Source organism: Passer domesticus, chromosome 14 (genome assembly GCF_036417665.1).
Source record: "Passer domesticus isolate bPasDom1 chromosome 14, bPasDom1.hap1, whole genome shotgun sequence".
NCBI classification, from domain to species: Eukaryota; Metazoa; Chordata; class Aves; order Passeriformes; family Passeridae; genus Passer; species Passer domesticus.
Genome location: NC_087487.1, coordinates 4,442,912 through 4,462,788, shown reverse-complemented (window position 1 = coordinate 4,462,788; position 19,877 = coordinate 4,442,912). Strand labels below are relative to the sequence as shown.

Here is a 19,877-nt window from a genome sequence, read left to right as displayed (position 1 = left end):
TACACATTCCCATATTGCAGGGGCACCATGAGGTCTGTCCTGCTTTGGGGTAGCCTGAAAATTATTTCCTTTCTCCTGCAAAAGATGCCTCATCTGGGAAATTTCAGGTAGATATGAATGAGTAATACATTTAGGGAACATGACACAAGGTTGTGGGGGAAATACACAACTCTAAGTTTGTCAGCCTCCCAGTCCCGTGTCACAGTGCGCTCAGGGCACCAGGAATCATCAGAGCACAATCCCTCTGTGTGTACCCAGCCCAAGGAGCCATCTTCTCTGCACCTCTTTGCTCTCTCTACAAAGACACATCCATGCAGCATGTCCAAAAAAAAATCTCTAACCATTTCTTCCCCAGCCTTCCCCTCCCCTCAGAGCTGCACGAGGTCCCTCTGGGCTGCCTGATCCACAGCTATGCTGCATCACTTAACTGCTGCCTTAGCTCAAGGTTCACTTCCCACAATTTATTAAGTAAAACAGGGAATCAGTTTCACTGGGGCTTTATTTGAGCTTTATTGGACCTTATATTGCAAGTTTTCTGGAATACAGTTGCTTTAAAAAATGGCTCTGATTTCTATCCCACATTCCTTTTCAGATGTAAAAATGTTCCTTGTTGAATTTTTTCCCATTATTTCCTCTGGGGAGGTGCTGACATGACGGCTTGGTAGGCTTTATGCCATTCTGTTTGCAAAGCTGTTGTGATGCTTGTAATTTTTATTTTTTTTTTAATGTATTTTCCTTTGGAAAAAAGGAAAATGCTTGCTTTTTCTCCCTGTGATGGATACAAGGAAATACCTATCTACGAGAATTCCCCAGGAGAACCAAGAAAGCAGAGTTAGAGGGGCAGAAACCTCACTTGCAACACTGAAGAGGAACGGAAAGTCCCTTGGCCCTTCCCTGCTCTGCAGCAGGAGCTCTGTTTCAGTTGGTTCATGGGCTGTTTCAGCCACTGGGAAGTGCACAAATGAATCACAACCCTGAGTTCATCAGATTTTTATCCCCTTTGTCCTGTGGCAAGTCACAAACATCTCCTAGGTCTGCAGAGGAACTTGTGATCCTTCTGCAGAGAGTATGTTACTTATATTTCCCTAAGGATCACAACTTTGGCCCTTATGTTGCTCTAGGGTGCATGAAATGCTTCAGGCGTTCAACCCCAAGTCAGCTCAGATAATGGAACTCAGATATTGAAAAGGAATGAAAAACCCAAATTATGCAAATCCACTGCACCAAGTAATTCACAACTCCCATTTCCTAGCCCCATTGGCAGCTGCAGATTTCCTGTGTGGAGGTGAGGAGGAACAGATTTAATTAGAGGATGCTGCCATGCCTAAGTGTCTGTGTTTGTCCGAGGCAGGCAGCGATCGATGCATGAGGAGCTGCAGGGCGACCCACGATGTCTCCTGGGCCTCAGGTTCCTGCCTGTTGTTTCCCTGCTGATGTTTTACTAAATGAGTCAGTGTCAGCCTGCTTTATCTGCTCCTAAGGGAGTTATACAATAAATACACTGACATATTTGATTGTTACACAGATAGAACCAAAACAAGTGCTACGTTGGTTTTACCATACCATTTAATAACCAGGTTTGGGTGCCCCAGAAATTTGTTTTCATCATGAAAACTACTTGAAAGGCTTTCTCCAGCATATTCAATTCTTCTCCATAACTTCTTTTAATATGGACAATTTCTTTACTACTTCATTGTAAAAAGATTAGGGAAAATCATCTGTAAAGCACGTCAGAGCCTTTCTTTCCATCTGCTCAATAAAGATGCCTTGATGCCCCTTGTAGCCCGCTGCCTGTCTGCACAGCAGCTCCCCTGTGGGCAACTATTCCTTCTGTGGACAAGCCCAAAGAGTGAACCTCCTGCAGGTCAGTGCTCTGCAGGTTCCCATGCAAGAATCTGCCTGGGAACTTTCCTTTGCCCACCATAACTTCCTTTGTATATTCAACATACACCTCAGGATTTAATGTACCTATAGAGAAGGGAATCTGCACCTTAATGAATTAAAGACTTTTAGGGCTTTTTAATAGGCTATTAAAGCTTGCAATTTGACACACAAAACCTTATAGGTTATTAAAGTCTACATTAGTTTTGCAAAAAGTGCTAGTCATGCAGGCAGAAAGGTTTTTTCAAAGCCATTACAACAGCCATTTCTCCCCACTGTAACCTGTGGGTCAATGTATCAGCTCTTCACTCACATTTTCCAAAATTGCTTTGGAGGCCTTCTTTCACTGGGTGTTTGAACATGATAAAATACAGTGCCTTTGTGCCAAACTCCCCACGATTTCCTAAAAGGTCCAAAAATACTCCTCAAAACACTTCAGAGCACAAGGGTAACTAAAATAAGATACAGACCTGGTGTAATCTGAAGGGGTTGCCGGTTAGTGTCAGAGAAACAGTGTCACTTCAGCTTCCCCTGCTTTGTGAGATTTTGCTTTTGCAAAGGACTTTTGTAAGGACTGCAGCCCCAATAAAGCTCTGGCTTTGGCCAGGGAAGGGGCACGCACTGAATTCCAACAGAAGCCTTTAGCTCCACTGTCAGTGTTTCTCCCTTAAGAAGCAGAAGCCTCCCTCCAACATCCCCTTAGCTAAGATCTACATGGAGCTTTAGAAGAAAAAGACAGACATATCAGGTTTTAGAGTGACAAATGTCATTCATTTCTCTCACATGCCACAAAGGAAATGTTTAGAGAGCACTAGAGCTCAGAGAAAAAAGGTGCAATTAGAACATCTAGTGTTAAACCCTAGCAAAGGGCTCCCCAGGAAATTCAATGCAAGCCACGTGATGCAGAAGTGTGAGCAAGCGAGGGGAATGCCTTTCTTTTTGTCAAAATGCAATCAAAATCATAAAAATGAGAAAGAGCAAAACTGTTTCTGGTTCTGTCTACTTGGGACCAGAAGCAGCAGTGACACAGGGGAAGTGGCACTCAGGGACAGAGCCCACCAGCCCGGGCACAGCCCTGGCAAGGGACACACAGGCTCTCGAGTCAGGTGTTGGCACAGACAGCCTGGCTTTGTCAAGCACACAGAGGCTCGTAGAGGAAAATCACTGGGAGAAAAGAACACTAACTTGAGATCAGATGTGAAGATTTGATTCAAGTGAGAACAGTTTCCCTCTTCAGAAAAAAAGAGACAAAAGAAATGCCCTTCTGTAATCGTACTCTTTTTGCTTGAGAAATCTCTTCTTTTTCCTGAGAAACAAGTCTGTGTGGTAGCTGTCTAAACAAAGAAGTTGGAACTAAGCAAATAATGTGATGAAATTGGCTCCCTGTGAAAAAAATAACCAGTGTCTTTACTTTAAAAACAAATTTGGTACTATTTTTATGGAATGAAAAGCTAGAAAATTAATTAGGAAGCATAAATAAGAGAATTTCCCTGCTCAATAAATTTACGTTGATTTACAGCTCTCAGTAAATCATAGGTTTTGCTTTCACGACACAATAGCTGCTTAGTGCTTTTGGTGCAACTCCTCATGGAAATACAACAGTTGGTTCCCACATGTACATGTATATGAATCTAAAATTCTCTTTCTGTAAATATTCTTCCTAGTGAAATTGGCTCCCCAGCATGCTCACATAAAGATGAGCTGTGAGAGAATTGTAATTTCAATATCTGAATTGGGATCTACAATACATAAAAAGGGCAAAGCAGATTTATTATATGCACTGTGAATAAAGTCATTTGAGAGAATAACAGCTTTATGTTTATTCAAACATAACTGAATCCATTATTCTTCAAATGTCAACAAAATCATAGGAATAGTTCTCTGCTCCGTGGGGTAAAATGCTCAGAAGTTTTCATTTTAACTAAATGACTAAATGACATTCTGACTAAAAGCAAGGGTGATATATGATATAAAACACCTGCTAGGGCCACAATCAGCATGATAAAGTTGTCCTGGGCATGAAGAGATTTTATCACACTTAAAATTTAACAAATATTCTGTCGAGGTCTCTACATGCCCAGAATTGATCTGTTAAAACCAATTTCTTGTATCTTTCTACCCTACTCCACTTTTCCTCCACTGTCTCAGACAAGCTCCTGTAATTGCAGTCTTCTATCCAAAGCCAAATCCTACCCTTGCAAGGCTAAACTAAAAAGCAGACTAAACAAAACTCACCTCCAGCTCTTTGCCTGAGCTTTCAGTGTTCCTTCCACCTTCCTGCTTAGGTCTCCCTTTCAGTATATGAACAGTATCCTCTTCCCTGGGCCTCAGACTGGGATTCTTTCTTGGACCTTTGAAACTTTTCTGTTTTATTCTTTCCCTGGCACTGTCATTAGATAGCTTCCACACACATGTGACATGTGACATGGAAAGTAATATGGAGCAATTCCTATCACAATCCTCCTTTTCCATCCTTCTCCCACAGCTGTACTGTGATCTTCTGTCCTACAAGGCAAAAAGAAGTAGTGGGAGTGATGAAGGTCTTAATCTGCATCCCTCTAAATGCTCCTCTAACTTCTCTTAAAGAATTTGTTCAGCAAAAGACAAAAAGTAACCTCTTGAGTAGGTTTCAAAAATAGAGAAAAAAATATTTTCCCTGAGGAGTAGTAAGTGAGGAAGCTTCTGGAAGTCAGTGCATCCACAAAGGACAGTAAGTGAAGAAGGTTTTGTAGGAACAACAAAACCTTCAAAGACCTTCAAACCAAACAAAACCTTCAAATCAAAGAGCATTTGAAAATAAAAGACTTTTGATATGTTTGTTGCCCAAGTCCCCACCCAACTCAAAATCTTTAATCATTAATATAATAAAAATCTCTGTTGTTTCGAGGAGCTGACTATTCCAGTTTGCCAATTTGAGAAGTCGATATGAGCAGACAGTAAAAACTGTAGGTGCCCTATGAAAGAAATATTACCAAGAATTTATTATATGATAATTTTTTCTCTCTAAGTCACAGAAATGGATCTACATTTTTAGATTGAGCACTCGTGTATGTCTTATGCTCAGAATATGTCAGGTTGAAACACCCAAAACATGTAAATTAAAAGCCATAAAGTGACATCACTGATTTAAGAACCTGAGGGCTAAAACTGTGCTATCATAAAAAAACCTCTACTACTATTTACTATCTTCAAATATGAAATTGAGATAGACAGATATATATAGTTATTTAACTTTCCTTGAATCAACTGTAATAAACAACTGGAGAAATATACAAGGGATTTGAGAATGTGTATGAAATGGAAGAAAAAGAGAATAGTTTAAAGGCTGAGTAAAAGAAAAATTTAAAAAAAGAGGATGACTGTGGTCATTGGGTGTCAACCATTAGCCAGCACTCTACTCAGACTGTTAAGATCATACAGGGGCCTGTAAGGGATTTTTGTCTTTATTTATCAGTGGTCAGACTCGCAACAACTTCAGTGGGAGAATTTTTCTCTTGGCAGTAGAAGTTTTATTTGTCTCATTAGCCTGCTAGTGCAAAAAGAGTCCAATCAATATGAATATACAAATGCATTCAAAACAGATGCTCTCAAGGCTCTCTATTAATCAAAAAATTCACTGCGACTTTTAAAAGATTCATCATTGTTTTCAGAGCTGAACAAATAATTCATGAGTAACTTACTCACTAAATTCAGCCTACTTTGGTTCAAAGATTATCAATGTGGAGATCATGATTTCCTCAAATGTATTCATGTTTGAAGGCGATGAATATGTTAGCACATAGTTTGCTCTGTGGATCCTGATAATCCAACTGTAAACTGTATTCTTTGCTGTGATTTGTCAAAATAATCAGATGGCACTTGGTGTTTGATCAGTGAGTGTGAAGGTACTGCCAAACAATCGAGATCGTTCCCATGTTTGTGTCCATAACGCTGTAACACTCAATCTGAGAACTCGGAAGCTGGAACATGAGAAGTAAAAATGGCATCAAAATGGAAAACAAATTTATTTTAAAACAGATACACTTTACAGACAAGCAAAGTGTATGGTTCGGAAAGAAAAATTGCATGCAAATTTCAGACACCTTTTTTGCTCTCCAAATTTACTCTAGATAGGTAATGAAGACACTGTATGTGTTTTAGTCTACTACAACTGTAACACTACTTATCTTCAAATTAGAAAGCTCAGAATTGCAAAAGGAGTTGTGTCTGTGACTATACAAACCTTCAGCTTAATTATACTGCATTTCTACAACAAACTTGAATACCTTTTCCAGGTCTAGTCTTTTATCTGTTTAATCAAACACATTTTAATTCAGGTGATACAGCTCCTGTGAAGAAGCTATGATCCAGAGACCAAAGAGCAAAGAACTATTTTTATAGTTCTGAAAGAACAGCTATAGTGATATCAGTGTAAAATCCCTAACAAAAACTATAGCCACAGAATATAGTCCCTTTTATTATACACTTCCAAGTCTTTAAATAGAAAAAAGAACAGATGCCAAAGCAGAGCCATATGTTTTAAATGTAGCTGTATACAAGCATGATTTTATTTTTTCTGACAGAAAATCTATAACTTGAGTGGGAACTTACTGAGTGGAATCCTCAATGCCATATTTCTGGCTAAAGAAATAAACTCCCTATAGAATATGTCAAAGTCTGAACTGAGAGATTGAGACATTTTGATAACAGCTCAATACTTGTCTCAAAACATCCAATTGCTTTGAAGTAATTGGTGGGAGGAGACAAACTGTTAATACTGGATTTATTTGGCAGGGTTTGTGTCTTACACTACAAACAACCACTAGCTTCCCTTGAAGTTGTTGGCAGGTAGCATGCATTTAAATCAGTGGTTGGAGTCCAAACTAGCCCACGACTGCAACAGCCCAATAAGCCTCTCTCTGCTTAAAAAAAGCCACCTTTTCTGAATGGTGATGATGGGAAAGAAAATGGTTGATCAAATCTCAAATGTCCCAGAAAGTTTCTGTGCTGGCTACAAAAATTATATTTTCTGCAAATTCTTATGTCACTAGATCAACCTCAAAGATGTAATGAGCACACTGATGCCTTCCAGTCAATGAACCTCCCTGATGCACCTCTGAATGTAAATCTGTTTCTTTCCATTTGAGCACTCCTCACGTAACTGAGACCAGAGGTTGCTCATCTCTCCTGGGTTTTATAGCCCCTTTTAGCTCTGGATCCCTGATCCAGAGCCAGGAGTCTCCTAGGAGCTGGAACATTGCAGGAAATTTCTGGTTGCATGTGAAAAATGGCCACAAATTAAACACAGAAAAATTCATTCAGAAAATATTTTCAGAGGATTAAGGGTATGGACACACAAATACAAAGGTAAAGCCTGATGCATAAACTGGTAGCAAATATCACTGCACCAGCTGTGTGTATTTGCAAGAAATGAGCAGGCTGTATATTGAAAAGTCCATCTGACAGATTAACAAATTCAGCATGGATTTGTCCAGAGTTAAATCTGTCACTGGTCTGATGGTGCTAAATTGCTTTTAGGAGTTCACAGCTTTTTGAAACTGGGACACTTGACATGGAAAAGTGAACGTGTTAACCTGAAGTAAGGGTTTAGAACAAATTGTTTTTGTGAAGAAAGTTCTGATTAAAAAAAAAAAAGGAAAAAAAAAGCCTTGAATGAGAAGAACACAACAGGAGAAAATTTCCCATATAATTCAGAAAAGCTTCCAATGTAATGCTGAGTTACAAACAACCTGCATAAATTGGGACCTTGCTAAAACCTATCAACGTTCATATTATTGAAGACTAATTAAAGACCATATTTTTTTAAAGGAGAGTTTTTCCTACTAGCTTACTAAAAGGTGTCTATGATAGTAATGGTTTTGGATCTGTCAGCTCCATCAACTTCTCAACACACTGCACCTGATCTCAAATACTTGGACAACACAACTAATGACAGGCTGCAAGTCAGAATTGTTGCCAAGGATGCAATCTGGGGAATTATGAAACATGCAGGAGTTTAAAGCTCACAGACAGCACAAATTTATGGCATAACATATGAGAGAGGTAAGCAGAGATTATTGAAGTTGCAGGAAGGTGAGCTGTTTATTTAAGGAAAGCAAATGGTTTTGCTGTTGGCCATTCTTAAACTGTTCATATTAATGTAATGACTAGAGTGCCTCTGACCTGGAAGAACAAGGGAAATTCTCTGTCAACATGAGCGATTACCTAAGCATACAGACAATAACAAGAGATAAGCACAGCAGTTGAAGATAGAAACCAGGTTTTGTAAGCCTTGTAAAACTGACAGCAACAATCAGAGGTTACTAAACAGGAGAAAAGAGTATCAGGGAGCACCCAGGAGCTGCTCTCTGCCATTCTGCAGTGCTCAGCAGGACACCTTGTCTTCAGGTGATTTCAAAACACTGGGGGTAATTCCTTCTTTCTGGGCTAGTAGACTTTATCAGCAAAAGGGCACCTACAGACATGGCACTGGGCATGGCAGCCTCAACATTTCACATTATGAGCCAGAAATAAAAACATGAAATTAAGTCATTTAGATTTGGGTCTTGTACTAACATGGTTGGAGAAATGAGCATTCCCTGTCTAGCTGGGACAGCCCTGTCTGAGGTCACTGTAACAAATCAGCTCCCTGAAAGCTTTTCACTGGAGCAAGAAGGGCATTTTGGAAAGGGAAATATTGAAATTGCTGCTTATTCAGATCCAGAACACAGGTAAAAATCAAGCAGATATCCAGCAGGCTATTGCGCTGAGAATTTTTTTATTTCAACTTTTGTGCTTTCTCTGCTTCAACACAGGTTTTAAGTGCTAGTGACAAAGGTACAATATCCATGGCAGGGTGCCCTTTTCTTGAAATTGCACATTGGCTACAAAGATGAAAGTCATCCAGATCTTCACATGCTCTAAGTCTGCAGTATCACAGCAGCCCATCTCGCTGTGGTGCCAGGCCGTGCCCCCTTAAGAGGAATGTGATAAGGAGTGCTTTGGGAGGCAAAAGTTAAAGGAAGAGAGAGAACCAACCTTTTGTTTCACTCTTCTGTCCCTCTTACAAGCCCAGAACTGAGGCCTCTGGGTGGCAGGAGGAAGTGCAGGGTCCTGTTACAAACCAGAGGCTGTCTGAAGCATCCCTCCCACACAGAAAACGCAGAGGCTTGGCTGTGGTCAGCCCTGCTGTACTGCAGTGCCCTTTCTTCCCTCTCTGCTTCAGCACAGAGGCAGGGACAGTCCCCTCCATCCTCAGGGAGGTTTGTTCTGTAACACAATTACACTGGAGCATGGCAAGTGTGACCCTAGAGCCTTTCATCTGGGGATAAAATCAGAGAGTCATTTAGGTGGGAAAAGTCCTTTGAGATCATCGAATCCAGCCATTAACCCAGCACTGCCAAGTGCACCACTAAACCATCTCCCTGAGAGTCATATCTTTTAAATACCTCCAGGGTGAGGACTCCAGACAGCCTGTGCCAATGACTGAGTGACAGCCAAACCAAAACCACCACCTGAGGAAGCTGCTGTCCTCTGGGGCAGGGTCAATTCAGCAGCAGCACCTACCTCAGTAGAATAGGGGACAGCACAAGGTGACAGACATGGGACAGGGACCCCAGACCAGAGTCCTGCATGCTTTGTGGCTGCTTCCTTTGCTGTGGACACACCCAGCCACAGCTGGGCTGAAGCCTTTCCTCTAACAGCAGCCCCTCACCCAGCTGCCAGTGCTGGAGAGACTGAGCAAGCAGGATGCCAGCAAGCTTCACAATTATGTTCCCTCTGTGAAAGACACCTGCTGCAATTCCTTTGTCATAGTGTGGCTCTGATGTGAAAAGGAAATTGGGTTTTATTACAAAATTGAACTTTATGAAAACACACCCTCCCCCTGCTATCAAATGCATTTCTACAAACAGAAAATCTAACTCTGCAGTAGGGTTTTTTTTCTTTTTCTGAATCTGAATAGTACAGAGGACACTGTGATATAAATGGAAACATTACAATCATGTAACAAAGCAGTGCTAGGCTATATCACTCAATCACTATGGTCTCCTTCACGAAAAGGAAAAGACTGACTGACTATAAAAGAAAATATTAAATAGCTGTAGTTTACCTACAAAGCCTTTAAAGCACAGATGGCCATTATCTAGGGGATATTGATGCAGAGAGAGAACATGGGTCATGCACTATTAAAAAAAAATAATAAGACAAGGACCACATCTGATACTGTAGAGCAAGAAATAATTTGCTCTTTCAGGGGGTGACCAGACCAAGACTGCAGTTCGGCTCTCAGAGCCAATATCATTATTTAAAAGCGCCTGTACCTCAGTGGAATGCACCCTTTGCTGCTTTATGCTAGACAAAGCAGCTGGGCATTCTTCTTATCACCTCAAGAGATGGTCTTTAATTTTGGTTCAGAAATTATTTTTAAGCAGTTTCAGGAAAGTGCTTGTTATGCTTCTCTAAAGGTGTCTGCAAAGACATCAAAGGCGGCGTGGCCTGCGCAGTGACGCACCTTCCCCACGGACACACAAAGCTTGGTGGGACAGGGCCAAGGTGACACCAGCCTCCCAGGGCTCAGATGCTCTTTGTAATGAGACCATTTGAAATTAAAAACATGAGCTCTAAAGCTCACAAAAGCAGATGTCTTCAAATCAAGGATGACATTCTCTTTTCTCTTCTCTTTTCTATTTTTCCTTCTCTTTCATTCTTTCTTTTTAAACATTTGCCACTGGTTCAGTTTAAGAAAGAGGTTCCAAGCCAAGCCAGTGCCAAGGAAGAAGCAAGCTCATGGAAGAGCACAGTATGTGGCTGGCAGTACTTCTTGCTCTGAACTCAACTTTGATTTTTGGTAAGTCTGTTGAAACAGTCTTTAGGAACCAATTTAATTTTCATCTAAGGTATCCTCTCTCTTTGCCAGAAAATGATGTTTTAAAGCAGGACCAGCTTCATCGGTACTGCTGTCAGTTTCCACATGAATCATAGAAAAACTGCATGACTTGAATCCCTATTTCAGAGATTTTTGCCTGGTCTTGTGAAGTTGTTGGCAGTGTGGGTATTGAATAACCTTATTCATCTTAGGAAGGGAAAACAGAGGATTTCCCTTTGTGTGAAAACCACCCAATTTTTCTTTTTCACCAATACTTTCAGGAAGTCACAAACCTGATACACTCATGACTTGTACAAAAATAATTTTTCAGTATTTGTGAGAGGGTTAAATTCTATTTCCCCTTTTCACCAAGCTTTCTCTTAAAGGGAATGAAGAGTTGGTATTATTATGCCTTCCCCATAAAATTCTCATAAGTACCCTACATGCTGCAGTGCTATTTCAATCAAACACAAAAAAGAATGTATCCAATTCTGATTTTATTATAAGGCACACAGTATTTGAAATCTTTGATTCATAAGGCACTTAGTTGTCTTTCCTGTGTAAATTCTAGCCATTCTGTCCACAGAGAAAAGAATGGGAGTACAATCCCAGGACACCCTACAGACACAAATACCAGGAAACAAATGAAAATAATCTGCAGCATATAAAAATCATGATGTTTCAAAGAATAATAACAAGTTAGTTAATGCTGCTTCAGAAATAGTCATTTTGTAATTGCAAGGTCTACCACTAGGAATGCACAGCTAGGACTTAAACACCCATGTTAGTTTCCAAGAAGCGTTTTGGAAAGAGCAATTTCATCCCTGTGCTACATAACCAGCTCCAATCAATACATCTTCCTCCATGAAATGTCTGTTAAGTGCATCCCTTGGTGATGGAACAACAAACAACATGGACACCACAGCTAGGAAACCATCCACAGGATCTAGTCAGCATCTGTGCATCACTGAAACTCCTCTCTCTTCATGTAACCTATCACAAGAGTGATTTGTGCTTGGGACTGTATTCCAAGGGGTCTGCTGCAGGAAAATGTCATCACACATGTTTGTGGTGCACCTACTATGGCCAGAGCACTAAGACTTCCCAAGGGAATCAGCTGGCTTCTGCTCCTTACAAGCACCATTTGCATGGTAAAGACCCTGTATTAATCACCCACAATATAACTGCATAACCCAAATTAACCCTAAAAATAACTTCCCATACAGAGATGTGAAATACGTAGTTCATGTGTGTTTTCATTTCACAAGAGCCTTGTTACACCAATTACTCTTGTTGGTTTGGCAAAAGTTAGATTTGCTGAGTGCCAAATTCTGCACACAGATGTATGTGCCTGGCTACTGCTGAAATAAAAATCAGAGGCTTTGACTTCCACTTTTCTTTTTATCCCTCTGGTCTGGAAGACAGTCTGTCAATCATAGACAAATTGAATATGATGCACACCCACATGCACGCCCAAATGGCTTTATGCACACAAAAGAAAAGGGGGCCATTTGCATTTCGAAGTGCTTTTATGAGGTATGCATTTAGTAACTATGTTTACAGCTGGGGTCTGGGAGATGATTTCAGGAATGGCATCCAGAGAATTGAATACAGCACTGGCAGTCGAATAAATGATTGCAGCAGCCTGATCCTCATCCTGAAAGTGGGTGGTATTCCTTTTTTTGGCAAGTATATGAGATACAGGGACTGGATAGTGCTCTTCCCCTTTCCACCCCTTCTCCATGTTCTTTCCTCTCTTCCCATTTGGCCTCCTTTAACATATTCAAGGTTCTGGGCAAATGGTGCAGAAAAGGAGTGAAAGACAAACAGGAACCCACACAAGTGAGCCTTCTTTTTGTTTGTGTGGGGCTTTTTTCCCCATGTTGAAGCTAGTTGAAGAGAGAAACTGTTCAGCATTCAGCTGTGGGCTTTATCCAAACCTCCACCTTTGGGGTTTTTTTCACCCTTGTTTTATGATCTGATGCCCACACATAGGCCAGTCTGGAAGTAATTTACAGCACATACACATGGTCTTCAGTGGCACCTTCTCAATGGACCAGATAAAAAGTACTAGTGTCAATTTTGCATGCCTCAAGCCCATCTTCCTGAGAGACCTGCTGCCCCTAAACCCTGTGGATGTCCTGGGGTGTTTCTCAGCTCCCACAGAGCTGTGGTGAGCCCTTAGGGCAGGGAGCACTTTGCTGACCAGAACCATAGATAAAGCAAAAGGCATCACGCTTGAAATGCCAACAACAGCTGCTGTTGAATAAACCTGTAAGAATTCAGTCTGTGACCAAAAATACCCCAGAGCTGCACTGTATTTCAGTACCTGAAAAGGCTATGTATCACCTGGGAGTCTGACCCCACATTCCACGTTTTCCATGCTATCCCTATTAACTGGACCTGAAGTTCTGGAAGGTGAGGACAGCACAGGACTGCAAACCCAGAATGAGCTGCTGCCCCAAAACACGGCTCCTCCTTTTTCATGAACATCAGCCTGTCATTCTGTCTTTAATAGTCTGTGTGGCACCTGCTTTGTAGGCCAAGTTATCAGGTTAAGTACAAATTTGAGAAAGTCTGAGACATAATGATATAAAATTCTGCTCAGAACTGTAACTGAAATGCTCCCAGTCCACCTCTTCCCAGGATTATTAGGCAGTAAGAGGGTAAGCAGGAGACACAGAAAGTAGGTGTGCTGCTCCCCTTGTTTAATTTCACCCTCTTACATGAATAAAAAAAAAGATGAATATTTTATAACCTTTGCTTTCATCATAAATAATTTTGTGACAGTTCAGCATTCCTGTAGATTATTTACAGCTTTTTGGTTGATGTGTGCTCCAAAAACATTTAAAAAAATAATGGTTTTTTGGATATTGCCACAGTAGCATTAGTACACCTTTGAGATTTCTGATATTTGTTTCAAGACCACTCCAGGCTGAAGGTCCACAAACTCTCCCTTTTCAGCTGTTCTTTAATAAAACACCAACACTCTTGCTCCAAAAATGCCAAATATAGTTGAGAGAACTCCTTGATAACGCATTTTTGCAAAAAACTATTTATATTCATAGATTCCTGACAGTTCACTTCATTTTGATACAGTTTCTGCATTTAGACTTCTGATTCTCATTTTTTAAAACCTTGTTTTTGGTTTAAGATTTGGAAAAGAAACTACAGCTCTAATCAGGGAAAAAGATATATAACTACGTAAATGACTTACTCTGTGAGCACAATTACTTGTAAATAGCCATGAATCTTTTTTAAAACAAGACAAAACATAAAATAGTCTGCTTAACTGTAAATTTAAACCTATTTCACTTTCAGGCTTCACCGCTTCCAATATGAATCAGCCTATTATCTTTAAGTATGAAATTAGAAAAAAGATTTGCTGTTTGTGTACACCCAAAGATTAACATTTCCCTGAGATTAACAGTGTGTTTCTTGATGATGAAAAGCACATAACGCCAAGAAATACAGTTTAATACTCCTTCTCAGGAGCAATTTTGTTTTTATAGCAAATGCAGTTTGAGATTAAGAATATGCTTTAAAACCAACTAGTGAAAAAGAGATACCACACCAATGATGCTTTGTGGTGAAAGCAAAACAAATTACTACGTGGCCCAAAAGTTAAAGACATAAAATCTGCAGTTTACAGTACATTTGCTTGCATCTTTTTGTGGTATGCAAAATAATGCATAAAAATTCAGGATTAAGCATATTTAAATGTCACTTGAATCAGAATTAGAATAAATGTTGGAATGTTAAAATAAGGCATCTGTTTGGAGTACTCTCTGCTCTATAATTGCCTGATCAATATATTTAAGTTTGCTGAGGAATATCTAGCCAGGGGAAAAGCAGAACACATCATTGTTCCTTCCTTCATACTGCCCAAGCCTTCAGTCTTTCCAGGAATAGTAAAAATATGAAAATACTAACAACATGTGATTTCTCTGCTAAGTTTGCTTTGGGCTAATTCTCATCACTGTAAGACACAAGGACAGAGCTGACTACTGCATTTATTTCCCAGAGATTTACATACAATATAAAAGTAAAATATTCTATTTACTTTTTACTTATTCCTTTCAATTTGCTTGATTTTTCTTATTGGGCTCTCTCTAGTCTTTCCAGCCCCCAGTGGGCCCTGCACTAACACATAAATACCAACTCAAATACAACACACAAATACTGATTTAAACATAACCCAGAAATACCAACTCAAATATTACATACAAATACCAACTCAAATATATTACTGTGGGTAACAATGCGGGCAGCTAAGAGAAGCTGATCCCATAAAGAACTGAGGCAGCTTTAGCCAAAAGCTAGAGAGTTTCCTCATCCATTGGCAGTGGAAGTGCCCTGTACCCCTGCATTCCTCTTCTGCTGAAGTCTGGAAAGGCTTCTAGCACAGCACTTGGTTCTGGTGGCCTCAAATCTTTTAGCAGCACTGAGGCCACAAAGTTACCCTGTAAGGCACCATTATTTAGTATTTCTGCTGACCTCCCTGAATCTGCCCCAGTTCTTGTCAGAGCACAGATATGCTGCACCTGACTGATGGTGCTGGGCTGCAATCTTGTCCACTAAATTCTGAGTGAATTGTGACACCCTTGCCCACAGATGTTCTCTTGTCATGTCAGACTGAGGACCTGGGGAGCAGGGCAGGCAGGAAGGAGGGACCAAGTGCCATTATTTGTGCTTCATCATCATCCTAAGGCATCTCAGAGTGAAGGATGAAGTCACCTACACTGTGCATTGCATGCTGGATGAGAGATGGAAATACAGAGAGAGTCTGGGAGGTGTGTGGGGTGGTATGTAAGGTTTGGAAGTTTCACAGATTCATTCCCTGAAATTTTTGTAGTCAAGTCCTTTACCTAATAGTGACCTAAATCTTGATGGGGGAAGTTTCAGACAGGCAAAATTGGAAACCAGAGGAAACACAGGTTGTTTGTAGTTGAAAGTACAGTTCATAAAACTTGTACAATTTGATCAGTGTCTGCAATGCTGGATAAACCCCTAGTTCCTACTTAACATGTAGAATCCAAGGTCTATGCATAATTTTTGCATATCAAGCAGCCCATGGTGCTTGAAGTTGTATATATGTGCAGCAAAAATAATGGCTATCTGCCAAAGATTTTCTGAGCTGCAAGAGCAGGTTCACACAGAGAACATCAGCCTGCCTGACACCATCCAGAAAACCCCAGGAAGGGTGTTTGTAGCTCCAGAGTCTAGCTGTGTTGCCACAAATATTCATCTGTTGTTTCTATGTTCTTTCTCTCTTCCTCTTTGTTATTGAAATTGCAAAGCAGACTTATACCCACTTCAGACAGTGGAACTCTGTCTGGAGGTTCTTAGCAAGGTGTCTGGAAAAGGCATACAAATAAAACAGGATATGTTACACTCAGATTGAAATTCTAAGAAAGTTGTCCTTAAAAGATACAACTTTGTAATTCTTCAGAGAAATTCTCAAATGCTTTAGATACAGTCACCTATGGACACCTCAGTGAAAACAAATCCTAAACCTGCAGTCACAACAACTCCACTTTCCATTACCACTGAAGAATTAACTCCTTTAGCTGTGTTATTTAGAGGCAAAAAAATGAAACCCAACCACAACAAATATCTGGAGAATGACTATTAGACCTAAACTCCTAAGTCATGAGAGGCAATAAACAAGGAGCTCTATGAGGTTTTATTTAGTGCTGTTTTTCAGAAGATAAATCTATTTTGACTAATTTTCTAGGTTTTTCAGTACTCTTCTTCAGCTAATACCACTCTTAGCAGATGACCTAGGTTAGGAATTTAGAGAATCAGTTGGCATCAGAAAAATTTTGATGGTGTAGTTCAACAAGGTGAAAAGTTCACTGGGAGGCATTACACAAACTGGCCCAAGGACCAAATGTCCTGTGAGCAATGGTGGAAACACCAGTCTCTTGGAAAAGAGTCAGTGTAGAAAGGAAAAGAAAGGGAGTTATCTTTTTGAGAATGTTAAATCAGTGGAAGGAATGACTAGGGAGCAAGAAGACAAGAGGCAGATGTACCACACACAGTTTTAACTCTGCTGAAGTAGATACCTGCTCCTCTGGATTTCTAGGCAAAGGAGCAGTTCATTATTTTATACATATATATTATATATATATATATATATATATATAATATATATATAGTTCATATATTATCCAGTTCATTGCTGGATTTCATTGCCAGCCAGGCAGAGCAGCTGGAGAACACGTTCCTGAGCAGTACTTGTGGGCATCCACTGCAAAGCAGAGCAGTTTACACAAACACACTCCTCCAGACACAGAAAGCAGATCCAAGAAATACACACGCCTCCAGAAACAGCAAGAAAACAAATCCACATGGCACTGCTCAGAGATGGAGTACCTGACAGCAGCACTGGGAGATGAACATCAGGCTTCACAATACCTCATGGTAAAGCAGGGAGAGGATAGCAAAAAGAACCCCAAACTTTCTCACAACAGGTCTAAGTTTTGATCTGAGTGACAATCTTAAGTGAGACTTCAAAAGTCAGTGGTTGGAGTGTAGTTTGGGCAAACAGGAAAACTACAGGTCCTAAGGGATGAACAGACTCTCTTTACCCTGGTCTTCTAAGCAAATGACCACTGAACTAAATCTTCATACAGGTTGCAAATGAAGGGAGCCTTTCCTCCCCACTAGGCAGACAATTTCAAAGGAGAAAATTAACCTTCCTGTACAACATCAAATAAAGTATTAAATCTGTTGTAAAGACTGTTCCATTAATTAAGAATGTTGCAGATTAGCACAACACAGAGAAGTGTATGTCCAAATAAAAAGAAGACCATGCTTATTTCTGGATAAGGGAGTACTGTAATGATTAAAACTCAAGGAGAACCTAGAGAAAGGTAATCTGTGCCAATACTTCTCCAGATGCTAACTTCTTTTTAGCAGCACCAAACTATTCCTAGAATGATAACTTTTCACTTCCTAGAAAAAGCAGGATTTGGGAATCTTACACCTCAGAAGTTAGTTAGGATTTTTATTTAGAATCAAGTCCTAGACCAGTTTCCTGCCTTGACTGCAGAGGGCAGGCCCCAGTAACAGGTATGGTAAGGCTCTTGCTCCTAATGTACAGGTAACACAGGTAAAATACTTCCCTGTGAGACTGTGCCACTTTATATATAGTGCTCCAGGGAAAAAGGGACAAAAATTAAGAGAACATAATCTTCCTAGGGGAGAGAAGTGATTAATCCCTACATGAGAAACTTATTACAAGTAGATTGAGGAAGCTCCCCTACACAACTGGAGGTTGAAAATAATTCTTTGGAAATATTGCAATCCTCACAACAGCACTTTTTCATGAAATGTCTAGAATTTATTTGGAAGTCTAATTTTAAGCAGAACCACAAGTGGATTTAGCAAGCCACTGTGAGACTCACTGATGGTGTCACACATTGTTTTTACAGGGCTACTGCTCAGAAAATCTGAAATCTTAGTAACTGTTGGTATCTCTTTGTGTCTTTTTAGACAAATCCTTTTAAAGCTGAAATTTATCTTACCCTTTGCTTCCCTTAATCCTGACAAATAGTGGTTTCATTAGCAGCAATACCCACATTTGTAGGGAGGGAGACACTTCCTAATGCACATCCGTGAGCAGAAGGCCTTACTGGGATCCTCAGCATCTCTGAGTCAGATGGATGGGACCTCTCTGTAGTGAGCAAATGAGTGTCAAAAGCAGACATGCCACTAACCAGTTACTGTGACTTGCAAGATGAAAAGAGATATTTAAATGCTGTAAGTGATAAAATGTCAAAAAGGGAGGCAGAATGAATGGGCTAAAATGGATCACTCCTTTGAGTGATCCAGTCCCACAAAGTTCATTCATGCTGTCCTGATAACACAAAATCCCTCCTGGCTTCTCCCATTGATCATATGCTTCCTATACTTGCCAACAGAAATGTATATTTAGTAACTCCCTGAAAGATTTACATCTGTTACATTGACACAGAATACAAATGAGGCATTTTAAGTGGCATTTTATGGTTATGTTGTAAAACGAATTGCCACATCTGTTTGAATTCCTTTTTTACCATACCCATCCTTCAATCTCCTTCAGCTTGTCTTTACTCTCTTCCCCAAACCTTTTCTATACCAAGCAGAAGCTCATGTCTATTTTTCAATTTTCTTCTGTTGAATATGGCCACAGCAGCTCTGCTACTCGCCATTCCAAAAAGTAGAGATATTGTCCCTGTAACATAATCAATCATTTTAAAATACCAACAGGCAGAAAGTACAAAATACTTGAAATCCAGTGTACACAAAGTGCTTTCTTAGAACGTATAATTTATCACACACCTTTGCCATGGTATAACTGATTCTGCCCTTGCACTTCAACAGCAGATCACCTCACGTGCCTTGGTCTGTGCACACTGCTAAGATGTGTAGGCTGCTAAAATTCTTCATCCCTCCCCATTCAAAAAAGACAAAAAGCCAAGTGAGATACTGCCTATATTTCTGCTAAGATCACACAGTAGTCAGAAATGGCACTAAAAGGCTGGCAAACTTCTGATACTAAACATCTTACAGAATTACCAGTACACTGAGCAGGCATTGCCCAAGAATCAACTCCTCAGCAATTCCCACCTTCTCTCCTCTGACTTCTCCATCCTTCCCATTCCTGCCCTTCTCTTCCCTTTCCAAGCTCAGCTCTCCTGTTAGGCCTAGAATGCAGCTGGGTGGAAAGAAGGTGTAAGCACCAATCCAGCACAGAGCAGCAGATCGGGAGCAGTTTTCTGTCTTACTAGAGATATCTGCTGTCCACTGAGCACTGCTGGCTCCAGCTGCCCACTTCCATTGACTCCGAGCATTAACACACAGGCCTAACACCCATAAATGAATAATCATCATCAACCCCCTCACCAGCACTACCCAGGGCATCAATGGATGCCACATTTACCATCAACTTCTTCATAGCCTGTCTAGAGAACCAATAAGAAAGGTCTCATATTTTGCTTTTCAGTACATAAATGTCACCAATTCCATCTGACTCCTCTTCACCTACAACGTTGCATTCAGTCACAAATGTTTTCCCTATCCTGTGAACACAGCTGGAGATCTCAAGCTGACTGAACAATATGCCCATTTCATTATGTCCCAAAGAAGGGGTTATTAATAACCA

General features: G+C 40.3%; 2 protein-coding genes across 2 annotated transcripts in view; both read right to left on the bottom strand.

Moving 5' to 3' along the window:
- The window catches only part of RORA (RAR related orphan receptor A), a 472,196-nt gene that overhangs the window by 405,218 nt on the left and 47,101 nt on the right, over positions 1–19,877 (bottom strand). The window lies entirely within an intron of this gene.
- VPS13C (vacuolar protein sorting 13 homolog C) overlaps positions 3,198–19,877 on the bottom strand; it is a 178,252-nt gene continuing 161,572 nt past the window's right edge. Inside the window, exons 89-90 of the transcript XR_010347747.1 lie at positions 4,117–4,386; positions 3,198–3,215 (exon numbers count right to left, since the gene is read on the bottom strand). The gene's annotated coding sequence lies outside the window, so the exon portion shown is untranslated. The remainder of the gene's footprint in view (positions 3,216–4,116; positions 4,387–19,877) is intronic.